The following is a 16,599-nucleotide window of genomic DNA, read 5'->3' on the forward strand; positions in this document are numbered from 1 at the left end:
GGGAGAGAGGTTCTGGAAGCCAAATTTAGGATTTTAGGTAGGAAGCTGAAATCCAGAACCTCCAGGATGGCATTCTCTGAAATGCTTCCTGTTCCACATGCAGGTCCAGAGGCAGGCAGAGCTCCAGAGTTTCAAGCATGGATGAGACTATGGTGCAGGGAAGAGGGATTCAGCTTTGTAAGGAACTGGGGAAACTTTTGGGGAAAGGGGAGACTTTTCCGAAAGGATGGGCTCCACCTTAACCAGAGTGGAACCAAGCTGCTGGCACTAACATTCAAAAGGGAGATAGAGCAGCTTCCATTAAAAGCAAACATAGTCCATATGCCTATATGTAAAAAATCACCAAAGCTAATGATTTCCGAATTATCCCAAACAACTGAAAAGCAGGTTTTTAAAACAAACAAAAAAACACACTTTGAGATGTCTGTATGCCAATGCCAGAAGTCTAAGAAGTAAGATGGGAGAGTTAGAGTATATAGCAGCAAATGATGAGATTGACATAATTGGCATCACAGAGACTTGGTGGAAGGAGGATAACCAATGGGACAGTGCTATATCAGGGTACAAATTATATCGCAATGATAGGGAAGATCAACTTGGCGGAGGTGTGGCACTTTATGTCCGGGAGGGTATAGAGTCCAACAGGATAAAGATCATACAAGAGACTAAATGCTCAGTAGAATCTATATGGGTAGAAATCCCATGTGTGTTGGGTAAGAGTATAGTGATAGGAGTATACTACCGTCCACCTGGACAAAATGGTCAGAAAGATGATGAAATGCTAAGAGAAATCAGGGAAGCAAACCAATTTGGCAGTGCAATAATAATGGGAGATTTCAATTACCCACACAAAATGATCACAGTTAATCTCAACACACAACGAGCACAATTCTCACTATAAGACGTTGTGAAATTCCAATTTTTCCTTATTCAATGTGCAATATGTAAATGTACACGACTTAGTATATATTACTTTATACAGAGGACCATCATAACACCCGCGGGCATACCAGCAATTTTCGCTTTGAGTTTTGCCGCACCAGGTCACTTTTAATCATAGGTCCAAGTCCTTTATTATGCAAATTTCTAATGTATTTCACTTTTTATAATTTTTTAGTTTTTATGTAAAAATGGTTGTGGAATGATACCTTCCTTGTGTGTTATTCAAAGGTTTACTGCACTTCATGCGACTAATTCATTCAGAAGACAGTTGTTTTCAAAGTCTAGTCCAACGCACGTTTCGCATTGCTGCTTCAGGGACTGTAACAAGTCAGGTTGCTTCTGTATTAGTCACTGACAGGTAAATTCATCACTTCCACATGACTTATTAGATTCTTTCTACAAAGGACAAATACCAACGTAATTTAGCATTTTCACAGCACATTACTTTAAATTTGTGCATGGCACATACCTACTTCCCTGAACTACCAAAACACAGATTGGAATCGTCCCAAAACAAGGTCGCAGCATCAATCCAACAACCCACAATTTTCGTCAGCACAGAAAGGATGGATGTGACGTCAGCTGTCATTAACATATCAGGGTGCCCGATTTCAACATTAGAAGAAAGCGTTTTAAATAAAGGTTTGAATTTTGTGCCTACTCATCGACACGACCCTTTTCAGTTCCGCTGCGATTTCTTTAAATTCATCAGACAACTTCAACGTAAAGTTTTCTTGTCACACAGTCCTTTTGAACCTTCACCAACAACTATCAGTCCAGTAGTCAAACACAAATCTAAATGGAGTCCACCACCTCCAGGGGATGCAGCAATTAACACGTTCCAAGCTCTAGTGATGCGTGATGTGGAAAACATTGAAAAAATGAAATCCCATTGCTTCTTCAACTTAGCCCGAGAAGAATCTCAAGCGCTTCACCATCTACGAGATAGGCAGGATATAGTGATTAAACCCGTGGATAAGGGGGGTATGGTAGTTGTGATGAGCCTACCATCGTATATTGAGGAAATCCAAAGGCAACTTTCTAATACATCATTCTATCAAGAATTGAACACAGATCCGACAGATGAGATTTTGGCTGAAGTCACACAAATTGTAGACCAGGGACAAGAATTGGGATTTCTCACTAACAGTGAAAGGGAATTCCTAATTAATAAACATTCCAGAATCCCTGTTATGTATATCATCCCAAAAATACATAAGAATCTTGAAAAAATCCCCGGTAGGCCCATCGTCTCTGCCAAAGAATCAGTACTTGAACCTATTTCAATTTTTCTGGATAAAATTCTGCAACCATTTGTATCACAAGCTGCATCCTACATTAAGGACACTTCTGACATGTTGCAATTTTTAGCCACTGTAACTTTATCTCATGACAGTCTACTTGTTACCATGGATATTGAGTCCTTATACACGGTCATCCCACAAGAGGAACATCTCACAGTCATAGCTTCAGTATTAAAGCTTCGCTCACCACCACAACGCATTCCAACATCATTTTTGATAGAATTATTACATTTAGCCTTGAGCAAAAATTATTTCATGTTTCAGGATAAATTTTACCTACAAATCTGTGGTACCGCAATGGGAGCCGCAATGGCCCCGGACGTGGCTAATCTTTTTGTCACGGCCTTTGAACTACAATACATCTACCAGAATCAGTGGTCATCTCAACTGAAACACTGGAAAAGATACATTGACGACATCTTCATAGTATGGCAAGGGTGCCCAGCGTCATTGTTAGAGTTTCATGCCTGGTTGAACAATCTCAACTCATGTCTCAAATTTACAATTAACTATGATTACCAGCAAATTTCATATCTGGACATCCTCATCACTAGACGTGAAAATACAATTGTTACCACTCTCTTCCGTAAGCAGAATGATCACAACAATTTATTGCGTTTTGATAGCTTCCACCCAAAGACTTTTAAATTTAACCTTCCGGTAGGGCAATTTATGTGTATTCGACGCATATGCACTGATGATGCAGAATTCAAACAACAGGCAGAACAACTTGCAACACGCTTATTACAACGCGGATATCCAGTATCATGCGTTAAAAAAGCATATCGATGAGCACTCTATTCCAACAGAGATTATTTATTTCTTCCAAAAAATTTGAAGGATTCAAACCCACAGACACTGGTTATGAGGCACTCGCTGGCATCTCCCTCTATCAGTAGAGCTATTAGAAGACATTGGTCAATCCTCCAGGATCTTCATCCATTGTTCAAGGAGCCTGTACGTATAGCCTACTCGAGAGGTAGGAACATCAAGGACCAAGTGGTCCACTCTAGCTTACGTGAGTCATCGGCATCTCCCATCATCACCAGTAATTGTACTAACTGTGCTTTTTGTGCTCTGAAGTCATCACAGACTACGATATGCATATCATCAGGTCGCATATTATCGTTACCTCAGGCTACCTGCAGAACTTCTTTTGTAATCTATGCAATATTCTGCCCATGCCCACTGACTTATGTGGGCATGACTAAACGTCCCATCCGCACCCGATTAACGGAACATAAATGTTGCTTAAAGACAGGAAGAACTGAGGAACCGCTGGTCACTCATTTTGCAGCATGCCAACATACTTTCTCTGAGATTAAATGGACAATTTTAGAGGTCATACCGGCACACTGGAGACGGGGCGATAGGATTAAACGCCTTCGTCAAAGCGAACAACGCTGGATTTTTCAACTAAAAACAGTGACCAACCCATGGCCTCAACAAGGAAATCGAATGGGTTCACTTCATGTGAACACCATCTATTCTCTAATTAAATATGCAGCTGCAACATGATGGATGACATATAATCAGCGAGACTCTCGCGGTAACCTTGCTTAGACGCCGACAAGAGGAAAAGGCGGCAAGGTTTGGTGAGTCCGTGGTTTTCTTTCTGCTCACCCAGGGAAGTAGGTTTGTGCCATACACAAATTTAAAGTAATGTGCTGTGAAAATGCTAAATTACGTTGGTATTTGTCCTTTGTAGAAAGAATCTAATAAGTCATGTGGAAGTGATGAATTTACCTGTCAGTGACTAATACAGAAGCAACCTGACTTGTTACAGTCCCTGAAGCAGCAATGCGAAACGCGCGTCGGACTGGACTTTGAAAACAACTGTCTTCTGAATGAATTAGTCGCATGAAGTGCGGTAAACCTTTGAATAACACACAAGGAAGGTATCATTCCACAACCATTTTTACATAAAAACTAAAAAATTATAAAAAGTGAAATACATTAGAAATTTGCATAATAAAGGACTTGGACCTATGATTAAAAGTGACCTGGTGCGGCAAAACTCAAAGCGAAAATTGCTGGTATGCCCGCGGGTGTTATGATGGTCCTCTGTATAAAGTAATATATACTAAGTCGTGTACATTTACATATTGCACATTGAATAAGGAAAAATTGGAATTTCACAACGTCTTATAGTGAGATTTCAATTACCCCAATATTGACTGGGTAAATGTAACATCAGGACTTGCTAGAGACATAACGTTCCTGGATGTAATAAATGATTGCTTCATGGAGTAATTGGTTCAGGAACCAACAAGAGAGGGAGCTATTTTAGATTTAATTCTTAGTGGAACACAGGATTTGGTGAGAGAGGTAACGGTGGTGGGGCCACTTGGCAACAGTGATCATAACATGATCAAATTTAAACTAATAAGTGGAAGGGGGACAATAAGTAAATCTGCAGCCCTAACACTAAACTTTCAAAAGTTAGAAAAAAACTGAAAGGTGCAGCTGCAAAGGTTAAAAGTGTTCAACAGGCTTGGGCATTGTTTAAAAATACAATCCTAGAGGCGCAGTCCATATGTATTCCACACATTAAGAAAGGTGGAAAGAAGGCAAAACGATTACCGTCATGGTTAAAAGGTGAGGTGAAAGAGACTATTTTAGCCAAAAAAAATCCTTCAAAAATTGGAAGAAGGAATCATATGAAAAAAATAGGATAAAATATAAGCATTGTCAAGTTAAGTGTAAAACATTGATAAGACAGGCGAAGACAGAATTTGAAATGAAGTTGTCCATAGAGGCAAAAACTCATAATAAAAACTTTCTTAAATATATCCGAAGCAAGAAACCTGTGAGGGAGTCGGTTGGACCATTAGATGACCAAGGGGTTAAAGGGGCTCTAGGGAAGATAAGGCCATTGCAGAAAGACTAAATGAATTCTTTGCTTCCGTGTTTACTAATGAGGATGTTGAGGAGATACCAATTCCGGAGATGGTTTTCAGGGGTGATGAGTCAGACGAACTGAACGAAATCACTGTGAACCTGGACGATGTAGTAGGCCAGATTGACAAACTAAAGAGTAGTAAATCACCTGGACCAGATGGTATGCATCCTAGGGTACTGAAGGAACTCAAAAATGAAATTTCTGATCTATTAGTTAAAATTTGTAACCTATCATTAAAATCATCCATTGTACCTGAAGACTGGAGGGTGGCCAATGTAACCCCAATATTTAAAAAAGGCTCCGGGGTGATCCGGGTAACTATAGACCAGTGAGCCTGACTTCAGTGCCGGGAAAAATAGTGGAAACTATTCTCAAGATCAAAATCGTAGAGCATACAGAAAGACATGATTTAATGGAACACAGTCAACATGGATTTACCCAAGGGAAGTCTTGCCTAACAAATTTGCTTCATTTTTTTGAAGGGGTTAATAAACATGTGGATAAAGGTGAACCGGTAGATTTAGTGTATTTGGATTTTCAGAAGGCGTTTGGCAAAGTCCCTCATGAGAGGCTTCTACGAAAACTAAAAAGTCATGGGATAGGAGGTGATGTCCTTTCATGGATTAGAAACTGGTTAAAAGACAGGAAACAGAGAGTAAGATTAAATGGTCAATTTTCTCAGTGGAAAAGGGTAAACAGTAGAGTGCCTTAGGGATCTGTACTTGGACCGGTGCTTTTCAATATATATATAAATGATCTGGAAAGGAATACGACGAGTGAGGTTATCAAATTTGCGGATGATACAAAATTATTCAGAGTAGTTAAATCACAAGTGGACTGTGATACATTACAGGAGGACCTTGCAAAACTGGAAGATTGGGCATCCAAATGGCAGATGAAATTTAATGTGGACAAGTGCAAGGTGCTGCATATAGGGAAAAATAACCCTTGCTGTAGTTACACGATGTTAGGTTCCATATTAGGAGCTACCACCCAGGAAAAAGATCTAGGCATCATAGTGGATAATACTTTAAAATCGTCAGCTCAGTGTGCTGCAGCAGTCAAAAAAGCAAACAATGTTAGGAATTATTAGGAAGGGAATGGTTAATAAAACGGAAAATGTCATAATGCCTCTATATCACTCCATGGTGAGACTTCACCTTGAATACTGTGTACAATTCTGGTCACCGCATCTCAAAAAAGATATAGTTGCGATGGAGAAGGTACAGAGAAGGGCAACCAAAATGATAAAGGGGATGGAACAGCTCCCCTATGAGGAAAGGCTGAAGAGGTTAGGGCTGTTCAGCTTGGAGAAGAGACAGCTGAGAGGGGATATGATAGAGGTCTTTAAGATCATCAGAGGTCTTGAACGAGTAGATGTGACTCGGTTATTTACACTTTTGAATAATAGAAGGACTAGGGGACATTCAATGAAGTTAGCAAGTAGCACATTTAAGACTAATCGGAGAAAATTCTTTTTCACTCAACGCACAGTAGAGCTCTGGAATTTGGTGCCAGAGGATGCGGTTGGTGCAGTTAGTGTAGCTGGGCTCAAAAAAGGTTTGGATAAGTTCTTGGAAGAGAAGTCCATTAACGGCTATTAATCAAGTTTATTTAGGGAATAGCAACTGCTATTAATTGCATCCGTAGCATGGGATCTTCTTAGTGTTTGGGTAATTGCCAGGTTCTTGTGGCCTGGTTTGGCCTCTGCTGGAAACAGGATGCTGGGCTTGATGGACCCTTGGTCTGACCCAGCATGGCAATTTCTTATGTTCTTATGTAGAGGCCTGCACCAGGGTGCGCCCTACACAGCCGCCTGTGGCTGGTTGAGGACCACACTGAAGCGGAGCAGGTTCTGGCAAAGTCTTAGGCATGGACGGAAGCAGTCACAAGTGACTCCGAAGACCGGGACAGGATTCAAGACTCAGGATTCAAGACTCAGGATACTCAGAAGCAAAGCATTAAAAACAGGAGTCTTCCGGAGACTTGCGCCGCAGACGAGAAGAAGGCCTTGTACCACAAGGCACCCTACACAGCTCCCCTTGGGCTGGTCATGGACCACGACAGTGGCATGCCAGGAAAGGTGAACAGACGAGGGACTTGGGAACTGGACGAAGAACTGAAGATGAGATGGACGGAGTCAGGACAGGAACATCAGACATCAGGAACATGGCACCTCAAGACATGGAACATCAGGACATGGAACATCTGGACATCAGGACAACTGGATATCTGGAACATCAGGAACAGGAGACAGGCGACGAAGGAGCTCCAATGAGGGACAAGACCAGAACATCAAGGAGACGAAGTTCAGGAACACGAAGAACATGGAACGAGGATCCATCAAGGCACAGGAAGACCACGGAGGACCTGGATCCGAAGAAGATCATAGACGTTGTGAAGACTGGATCCGAAAGCACTGAGGAACAGCAGCAAGGCCATTTTATAGGGCTGATCCAGGAACAAACGATGTCATCCGTTGGGGCCATGGGCTTTTCCTACCGCTGGCCCTTTAAATATCGAAGTGAGGCCCGCGCCCGCACCTCTACTGAAGCAGGAAAAACAGACATGTCGGCAGTGTCCCTGCCACGTGGGAGGCCCAGAGGACAGTGGCGTTGGCGGCAGCAGCCCTGCCATGAAGAAAGGAAGCAGGCAGCAGCGGCGCCTCCATGCCGCTGTGAAGATGAAGGAAGCATCAGCTGGATGGCAGCGCTAGGACCACGGAGGCCCCGGCAACATGGCAGCCTCGGGCCGCGCTTAGGGAACAGTGTCGGTGGCCTGCTTGGAGAGAAGTTAGGAGACTGCCTGTGGCTATAGCGGGCAGGATCCTAATGGTTTCACACTTGGCTATTTAGCCTTTTTGATATTAACTTGTTATTTTAGATAAAAATAAAAGTATAAATATAGAAAACATCTTAATAATTAAATATATATATATATATTTATATATATATATGCAAAATAGTGGATACATATATATAGTGAATATATATATATATATGTGTGTGTGTCAAAGTCTCTCACCAACCAATCAGCTGTTGAACCGTTTGCCAAACAGCAGGCACTCACACTGCCAGCCAGGAGCTGAAAATTTCAGGACTGGTTCTCTTCAGATACACACAAACACAAAGAGAAGCAAATACACCACCACATCCAGACAGGCACCTCACAGTAACAGCAGCACAAACTCCTTCCACTGCCAGACACATTGTGAACTAACACAAACCTCCTGCAAAGAAAACACTCAAAATCTATACAGCAAACCTATCATAACGTAACATAAATAACACCAAAGACTCAAAACAACAATAACCCGAGCTGTGAAAAAGCAGCACTGTAAATATTACACTGGGTCCCAGAACACCAATACATCACCTACTGGGGAAATGAAACAAACCCAATTGCTATAGATCCCTACACACAGGGCCAGTGCAAGGGTATTAGGCACCTAGGCAAACTTTACAGTCTGGTGCCCCCTCCCCATACACAATTTTAAATTATGCATTTATAACATAATTTACATGAAAAATGACATTCTGAGGTAAAATTAATATACAAGTTGTTGTGATAATTTCATGCACTGTTGTGATGCCATCAAGAAAACTTTGCATCTTGGAATTCATATGGCATCAAACCTATTATGATATATTTCGGCATGGTCCTCCCGTATCAACACAGTACTATCTGCCAACACTCAAAGAATAACAACCCCACCTATGAAAAAGAATACCAAAAATATTACACCAGAATCTAAAATATCAATTCACCTCCTATCAGGAAAACAGAACAGGCCAAGCTACTACAGATCCCTACAGAGAAACCACATACTAAAAGAATGCTTCATCTCAGTCTTTGCATGCAGAACACAAACCCTCACCAAATACAGAATAAAGCCACTTAAAGTATAAATAGAAATGTGTAGACAAAAACTGCACTGTAAAACACATCACGCCAGACTCTATACAGTGTAACAATGGAAAAACAAAATATTTCACCATTCCTCATGAAACAAATCAATAAAATCAAGATATATAAATCATTAATCATATTTATAAAATCATACAAATAAAATAATTTCAAAACAGCTGATGAATAGAATATCCAATAATTAAAGACTCATGCAAATTTTGAAAGCTTTACCAAACACCAATAAAATATTTCAAACGGCAGACACATCATATACTACCCAATAATTAAAATGGTAGTCAATCAAGAAAAATGAACTTAAAAACCCACCTTTACTTACCCTCTCCAGCAGTTCTCCTACTCCTTTCCCTTGCAGGCCATACCAGAAGCAGCAGTAGCTGCTGAAGCTGTCCTCATGGTCCTCTTCCTTAGGGACCACAACCAGTCTCTTCTCTCTCACACACACACACACATCAGTCACACCCTCAGGACCAGTTTCTGTCAGGGCCCTGTCACATGGTAGGGGCTATCACATGGTAGGGGCTGAAGGCCACCGGCGCCATTTTGCTTAGTGGCAGCCGAGGCCCCGGGAGCGGCAGATCGCTCCCGGGACCTCCGCTGGACCACTAGGGGGGTGTCGGGAGGGTGGCACTCGGGGGGAGGCAGGGCGAGTCGGGAGCTGGCTGCCTGCCTGCCGCGGCGCCCCCTAAGTCTCGGCGCTTAGTCTCCACCTAGGCGAGTCGGAGGCTGGCAGAATTTTGAAAGGGCACTTTTTGCCCTTTCAAAATTCTGCTGCCTGCCGCGGCGCCCCCTATGTCTCGGCGCCCTAGGCAAAGGCCTAGCTCGCCTAGTGGTTCCTCTGGCCCTGCCTACACAGACACTACATGCTAGCAGAATCTCTCGTCATGGTCACGCACACAGAGCAGAGACAGACTCTCACCAAATACAGAATAAAGGATCACAAATTAGACAAAAACTGAAATGGAAACCCCAAGAAGCCAGACTGTGTGTGTAATAATGGAAAAACAGAACCACCATTCCTCATACAACAATAAAATCATATTCTTATAAAAGAATATTTTTAAAACTACTGACAAATAGGATAACTTCTATTAATTAAAGTTATGTACATTTTTTTTTTTTAATTTCCCAAGTACTAATAAAATATTTCAAAACAGCACACATATCAAATAACACCTAATAATTAAAAGTAATAAGGATTTTTAAAAAAGCCCCTGCTGGCCATACCTGGGAACTCTTGATTTCCAGTCACTCTGAGATTGTCGAGGGTTAGGGGAGCTCGCAAACTTTATCCTCTCTCTCTCTCACATATACTGTCACATCCACACACACACATGCATGCTCTCATACACATCCACACAATATCAAACGAGGCTCTAAGACTCTCTTCCCCCCACCCCCACAAAAGCTCTTACTCCCCCGGATTCCCACATACACACACAGGCTCTCACCCATACAGACCCCTAGGCAGACCCCCATTCATTCTCTCACACACAGAAAGACTCCTAGGCAGACACCCATTCATTCTCACACAAGCACACACACACATACACACACAGACCCCCAGGCATGCACCAGTTCACAAGTTCCTATTCCTACATCTGCACATACTGAAGGCAGGTCCCATTTCTTTGTTGTGCCGGCAGCCTCAGAGCCTCTCTGTCCTCTGCTGCGATTGCCGCGTGGCTCTTGGGCAGGAGCCAATCACTCATTACTGCTTCTGCCTCCTCTCTGCAGGCCTCGCAATATTTAAAAGTTGTGGGGCTAACACTTCCTCCGTGCTGATCTTGTGCATAGAGAACATGCTACATTTGCGAATTCTAATACAGCGGGCCTGCAGAGACAAGGGGAAGGGTGTCCTCTGCTCAGCTGCCATTGGATGAGGTCCACTAGTGGCTGCAAGGCCTCTCTCCCTGGATTTCGGCCACCGGTGGGATCAGGTCCACCAGCGGTCACAAGACCTTCCCCTGCGGTACACTAATTCCTGGCTCACTACTGCTGGTGTCCTCCTGCTCTAGGTGGCCGCAGGACTCCTCCTCGGTGGCTGTGGGCCTCCTCTTCTTCTGCCCTCGGGCACCCTCTACAGGCTGGCGCCTGAGGGCCTTGGCATCCCTTGCCCCCTCCCCCCCTCACTACACCACTGAGACGAACGGGTTTCCTTGATCTACCAGGATCTCTTTAGGGAGTCCCAGCTGAGAGAAAACTTCCATTAAGGTCATTACTACCATTAGGAACTTCATATTTCTCAGGCATAGTGCCTCAGGATATCTCATAGCTGTTGGGAATCCCGGCCGTGGGCCGCTACAGCTGGGTCCCCCCTTACCCCCAGGCATGCTTCCTGTTCCGCGGGCTGCTCCGTCCTGGCTCGGGCTGCGTCATGGCTTTCTCGCAGCGTTCTCCCCACGAGGAAGATGCCGCCAGCATCTTCGGATGGCTCTGCCCCGTAGGCGCGCACGCAGCTGCCCGGGATTTAAAGGGGCCGCGGCAGGAAACTTCGGCCCGGCCCCAAATCCCACGTCATCGCTTGAGGCCTATAAATAGGCTACCACAGACCCCCCTTGCCTTGCCTTGGCAACAGGTCGCCTCCTGGAAGAATCTAGTTGCTTGTTACTGACTCCGTCCAGATCCTGCTTGCTCCTTACTCCGTCCAGAATCCTGCTTGTTCCTGACTCCGTTCCAGCCTTCCTGCCCACTCCAGCTCCCCTCCTGCTCCTGAGTTCCAGCTTCCACCTGACTGCTTCTTCGGTTTGACTTTGACTTGGTACCTGGTTTCGTCTGTCTGCTGCCCGTCCTGACCCTTGACTTGCTCTCTGGCATTGTCTGTCTTCAGCCGGCCCTGACCTCTGGCCCGTCTCCTCATCTTGCACCTCTGCTGCCTGCCTTGAACCCCTGGATCGTCCCGACTTTCCACATCTTCAGCCTGCCTCGACTCGGACTGCTCTCCATACTCCTCTTCACCAGGAGACCTTCTCCTAAGTCCTGCCGGCCCCGGCACCCAAGGGCTCAACTTGCAGGGAACAAGGGCTGGTATAGGTGAAGGTCCTGTCAGGTCTCCTGGTCCTGATCCGCCTCCCGGCTAGGAGTACCGCTGCAGGCCTTCCTTCAGTGGGTCGACCATACACTCTAGCCGGCCCAAGGGTCTACGTTCACAACAGTAGCATAAGCTAGGATTATGAGAATATACTTATTACCTCGAATTGTTCTTTCTAGTGGCCACATGAAGACCATGGCCACCCTCTCAAAAGAGGTTTCGATTATGGGCATGGGAATGAGAGGTTCCACCTCAACATCCGCAGACTTAGTGAGTTGGCAGGTAGGGCAGGCCTGGCAAAAGCAATGGACCTGTTTATATAACCCTGGTCAATGAAATTGAGTCAATATTTTCTCTCAGGTTTTCTCCTCTCCCAAATGACCCTCTAGCAGGTGACTATGTGCTAGTTACATGACTTTTTGGCAGTACACCTTGGGGATTATAAATTGCTTTATCAGTTTGCCCCCCCCCACCCCCCCCACACACACATTCCCCTTGATGACTCGGTATAATAAGTCTCTTTTCATTATGAAATATGGGGAAGCAGGCAGAGTCACTGGAGCTCCCAGAATTGGTTTACCATCCAGCCTCTATAGGTGCACTTGAGCCCACTTAAAGGACTCGTTTTCCCTCTGGGTGAATTTGAAGCCCTCTGATTTACATTTCCTTTCCCAATTAAAGGGGTCTGGCATAAGATTAAAGTTGTGGGGTGATTCCTCCTCTGATTCTGAGGTAGCCTTCCCCTCAGTCTCTTGGTCAGCTGCAAAACTATACTTGTCCTCTTTCCGTTGTCTCTGGGATTTTGGCGTTTTTTGAGCCATATCCTCTATGGGGAAGAGTTTGAGGAATGGTAACTCCTCATTGCTGGTGGTGGGTGTCTCCATCGTGAGCAGGGTCCAGAGATTGTTAAAGTTCAGACAGTCTTGCCCTATTAGGAAGAGGTAGGAGAGCCATGGCAGAACTCCCACGTCTACTTTATCTTGCCCAATGGGTATCTTTAACTCCAGTTGGCAAGCTGGATATTGTCTGTGGTAACCATATATGCTGGTCAACACTACCACATTATCATAGTTAATCTGGACTCATTTCACCATCTCCCATCAAACAAGGCTCTTCACGCTTCCCAAATCTACCAGGGCCTGTGTTGGAAGTCCATCTATTTCTACAGAAAATACAAAAGTGCCGGTCTCTTGCCGGGGAATGTCCGCAAAATGACAATAATGTGGAGTTGCAGCATTAATGTCCATAGCTGCTTCCTCCTGGGGCGGCCAGTCCCAGGTGAAATATCCACTTTCTCCACAAGTGAAATATGGGGGACTTTCCACGTTGGGCACTGGGGTTACGACTCGCATTTGGGCTGGCTCTTCCCGCAGCTGTAACTTCTCAGAGTTGTGTGGTGTCTCTGGCATTCTCTAGTGTCAAATTTGGTTGTTGGTAGGCCCACTGCCGCATGGGCTGTCCAAGGCCATCTAGAATTGCTCCAAGAGAATTGTCTTGGCGACCTCCTTGCCAGTCTTCCCCTCTGGGTGGAGCCACTTCCAGGTGATATCATAAAGCCTAAGGAAAAGGTTTCTTGGATTCTCCCCAAGCTGCAGGAAGCCGGACTGGAAGCGTTGTCAAAAGGTTTCTGGGATGAGCCCAGGTCTCTGAAGAATGGCGATCTTAATGTCCTGGTAAGTTGCGATGCTATCGGGGTCTGGAAAGCAACTTGACAGTCTCCAGTTAGTAAGATACCTAGATGGGCAGGCCCACCTGTCCTCCAGCCAGTCGGTCAGTCGAGCAGTCCGCTCAAAATTCTTTAAGGAGCTGGCGGGATCCTCTCTAGAAGTCATATTCAGTAAGGCCATGGCCAAGGGAGGTGGTTTAGTCACCGTCATTTGCACTCCCTGTGCCACTTGAGTCAGTATAGTGTTCTGCTAAGCCACTTGCTTGCAAAAACACATACTGCTGGTCTATCTGGACCTGCACAGCGTTTTGCAGCTGTTGCTGCCCGGTAGCCAGAACCTGTATGACTTGCCCTATATTTGCCTGCATTCTGGGGAAGGGGAAATGCTAGATAAGCGACTCTCCAAGGAAAGGAGAGAGAAAAAAAACCAAAATCCTGCTGTCCTGTCCAGCCCTGCCTCACTTCTTGAACCCTATCTATGCCAGGCAGGCCACCCCCTTAGCTGTTTGTAGTGCCTTAGGCGAGAAACTAGGGAGGAACCAGGAAACAGGGGAAAAAAAATGTCTGTGGGGGTTTTTTTTTTCTGAATGTAGCTTTGGGTTGATGCCTGTGTGTCCTTCTTTAGGCCACCTGAATCCCACTACTACCACTTGTAGCATTGGGCTGGCCACGGCGTCTTGAACAGTCAAGAAACACAGAAAGACTTGGCTGTTCTGGTCAGGAACAAAAGGTTTATTTAGAGGAGTTTCAAGGAAAATAGCAAAACAAAACAGTAGCTCCCCTCACTTTAAAGCTCCAAAACAGTTCAATCATACACTGTGCGTGCATACCATGGGCTCGAAGCAGCTCCCAGGGCCTAAACCTTCTGGGCCCTGATCCTTTATACTGTTAGGAAGTGATCTTCCTGGGATCCAGAATCCTTTCGGACGGATTTTAAAAGCCCTGCTCGCGTGAATCTGTTTTAAGATTTAGAGCCAGATAGTTAATAGCCATATCTGAATCTTACTGATCGTCAGTTGTATCTTAGTAATGGCACACTCCATTGAAATCCCAATAAGGAATGAAAACTGTATGTTATCTGCATATAGCTTAAAGTCAAGATCCATATCAGCCAACAGATGACAAATAGGTCTTAAATAAATGGCCAAATAAATGGCCAAAAAGGCTGAGCCCTGTAATACTCAAGTAGAGAGAGGAACCATGTAGAAAACCCATTGGTAATAGCTACTTGCTGAAAGCTATCATTTAAATATGATCAAAACCAACTGTGGACATTTTCCTATATTCCAAACTCGACTAGCCTTGCCAGCAAAATCTCATGATCTAGTGTGTCAAAGGCTGCCGAGGTATCTAAAAAAAAAAAAACCAAAACAACCCAGAGAGTATCTCTGTCCACTATCAAAGCCCTATGGAATCAGTACTTGCCAATAATGTTTCAGTGCTTGGTCAAGCAGTTTGTGTTCAGTCAGATAATTTTTTTTTTTTCAAAATACTTTTTATTTGGGTGGCAAAACAAAGATCACAGTATTCAGCAACAGTTGTATGACACATGAAAAAGATCCTGATACAATGGCAAGCAAATAAACAAAAGGATAATTGCATAAATAAATGAACATAATGAAATAAAATAACATCATAAAGATACCTCTTGCTGAGTCATATCAAGATAGGTAATCATGAAGCCAACCTCACATATACAGGTCAAATGTTTCCCTAAGTGCCATTTCCCAGTATGTATTTGTGCCACTTAGTTTGCTATAAACTTATAGTTTTAACAACACCCCTTCCCCATTAATACCATATACAACTATCATAGCCACATGTTATACAATCACGACTCATTCCCTATAACCACAGATATACAAAAATGAAGATGCAGTGGGCTAGAATCATCCCATGTTTACTGATGATAAAGGTCAGTTTTTGAGACAATGCTATGTAACTGGTCATGGCTAGTGGTGGGAGTTTAAAATATTTCCCCAGTTGTGGGGTACCCCAAAGCCAACACATTGTTCCTCATTTCTGGTTGCAGTTATTCTTGGAAACTCTTCCACATCTTTACATATTGAATAGTTGTTTTGCATTTAGTCACTTTTCTATCCAAGCATTTGAGCTGCATGACCTGAGACATTTTGAGTGTCACAATTCAATTGGAGGCAATGTTTCACTTATCCAGTTGAACAAGTTGCATTTACATACCTCTGATAAAGCCAGATGCACAAATTTCGCCAAATCAGGAGTGTTTTGTGAGGCCTGGTTTCTCTCCCATTCTTCCAATGCAAGATAACTGAACTCCGGTACAACTACAAACTATGGCCAGAATTTTGTCCCAAAACGTGGTAAGTTTGGAGGATATCAAAAACCAATGTAGTACGGTGCCATGTTCAGCCTGACACTTAATTCACAAAGGGGACACTGCCATTCTCATCCTATGGCGTTTGACATCATCAATATGTGTGGTGTAGTAATCTGAATTTCACTTCTTTCAGATTTGAATCTTTAATATATTTATAGAGTAGCTTGAAATGGAGTTTTATGTTCCCGGGGGAAATCTCCGCCTCCAGTGTTTTAGTTCAGTAGCTGCTGAGGGACAGATAATCTTTAAGTTGTTTTACCACTGTTTCTTCAATCACCTTAGATAAAAAAGACAGGGAGGAAATGGGGAGATAGTTGGCTAGATCTGTTCGTTCTGGAAAGGGTTTCTTTAGCAGTGGTCTTATGCATGCTAATTTTAACTCTGAAGGCAAATGTTCTTTTAATGAGAAATTCACCTAAAAGACACAGGTATCTCTCCTAGCATAAGAACATAAGAACATGCCATACTGGG

Source organism: Rhinatrema bivittatum, chromosome 5, assembly GCF_901001135.1.
Source record: "Rhinatrema bivittatum chromosome 5, aRhiBiv1.1, whole genome shotgun sequence".
Taxonomy (NCBI): domain Eukaryota; kingdom Metazoa; phylum Chordata; class Amphibia; order Gymnophiona; family Rhinatrematidae; genus Rhinatrema; species Rhinatrema bivittatum.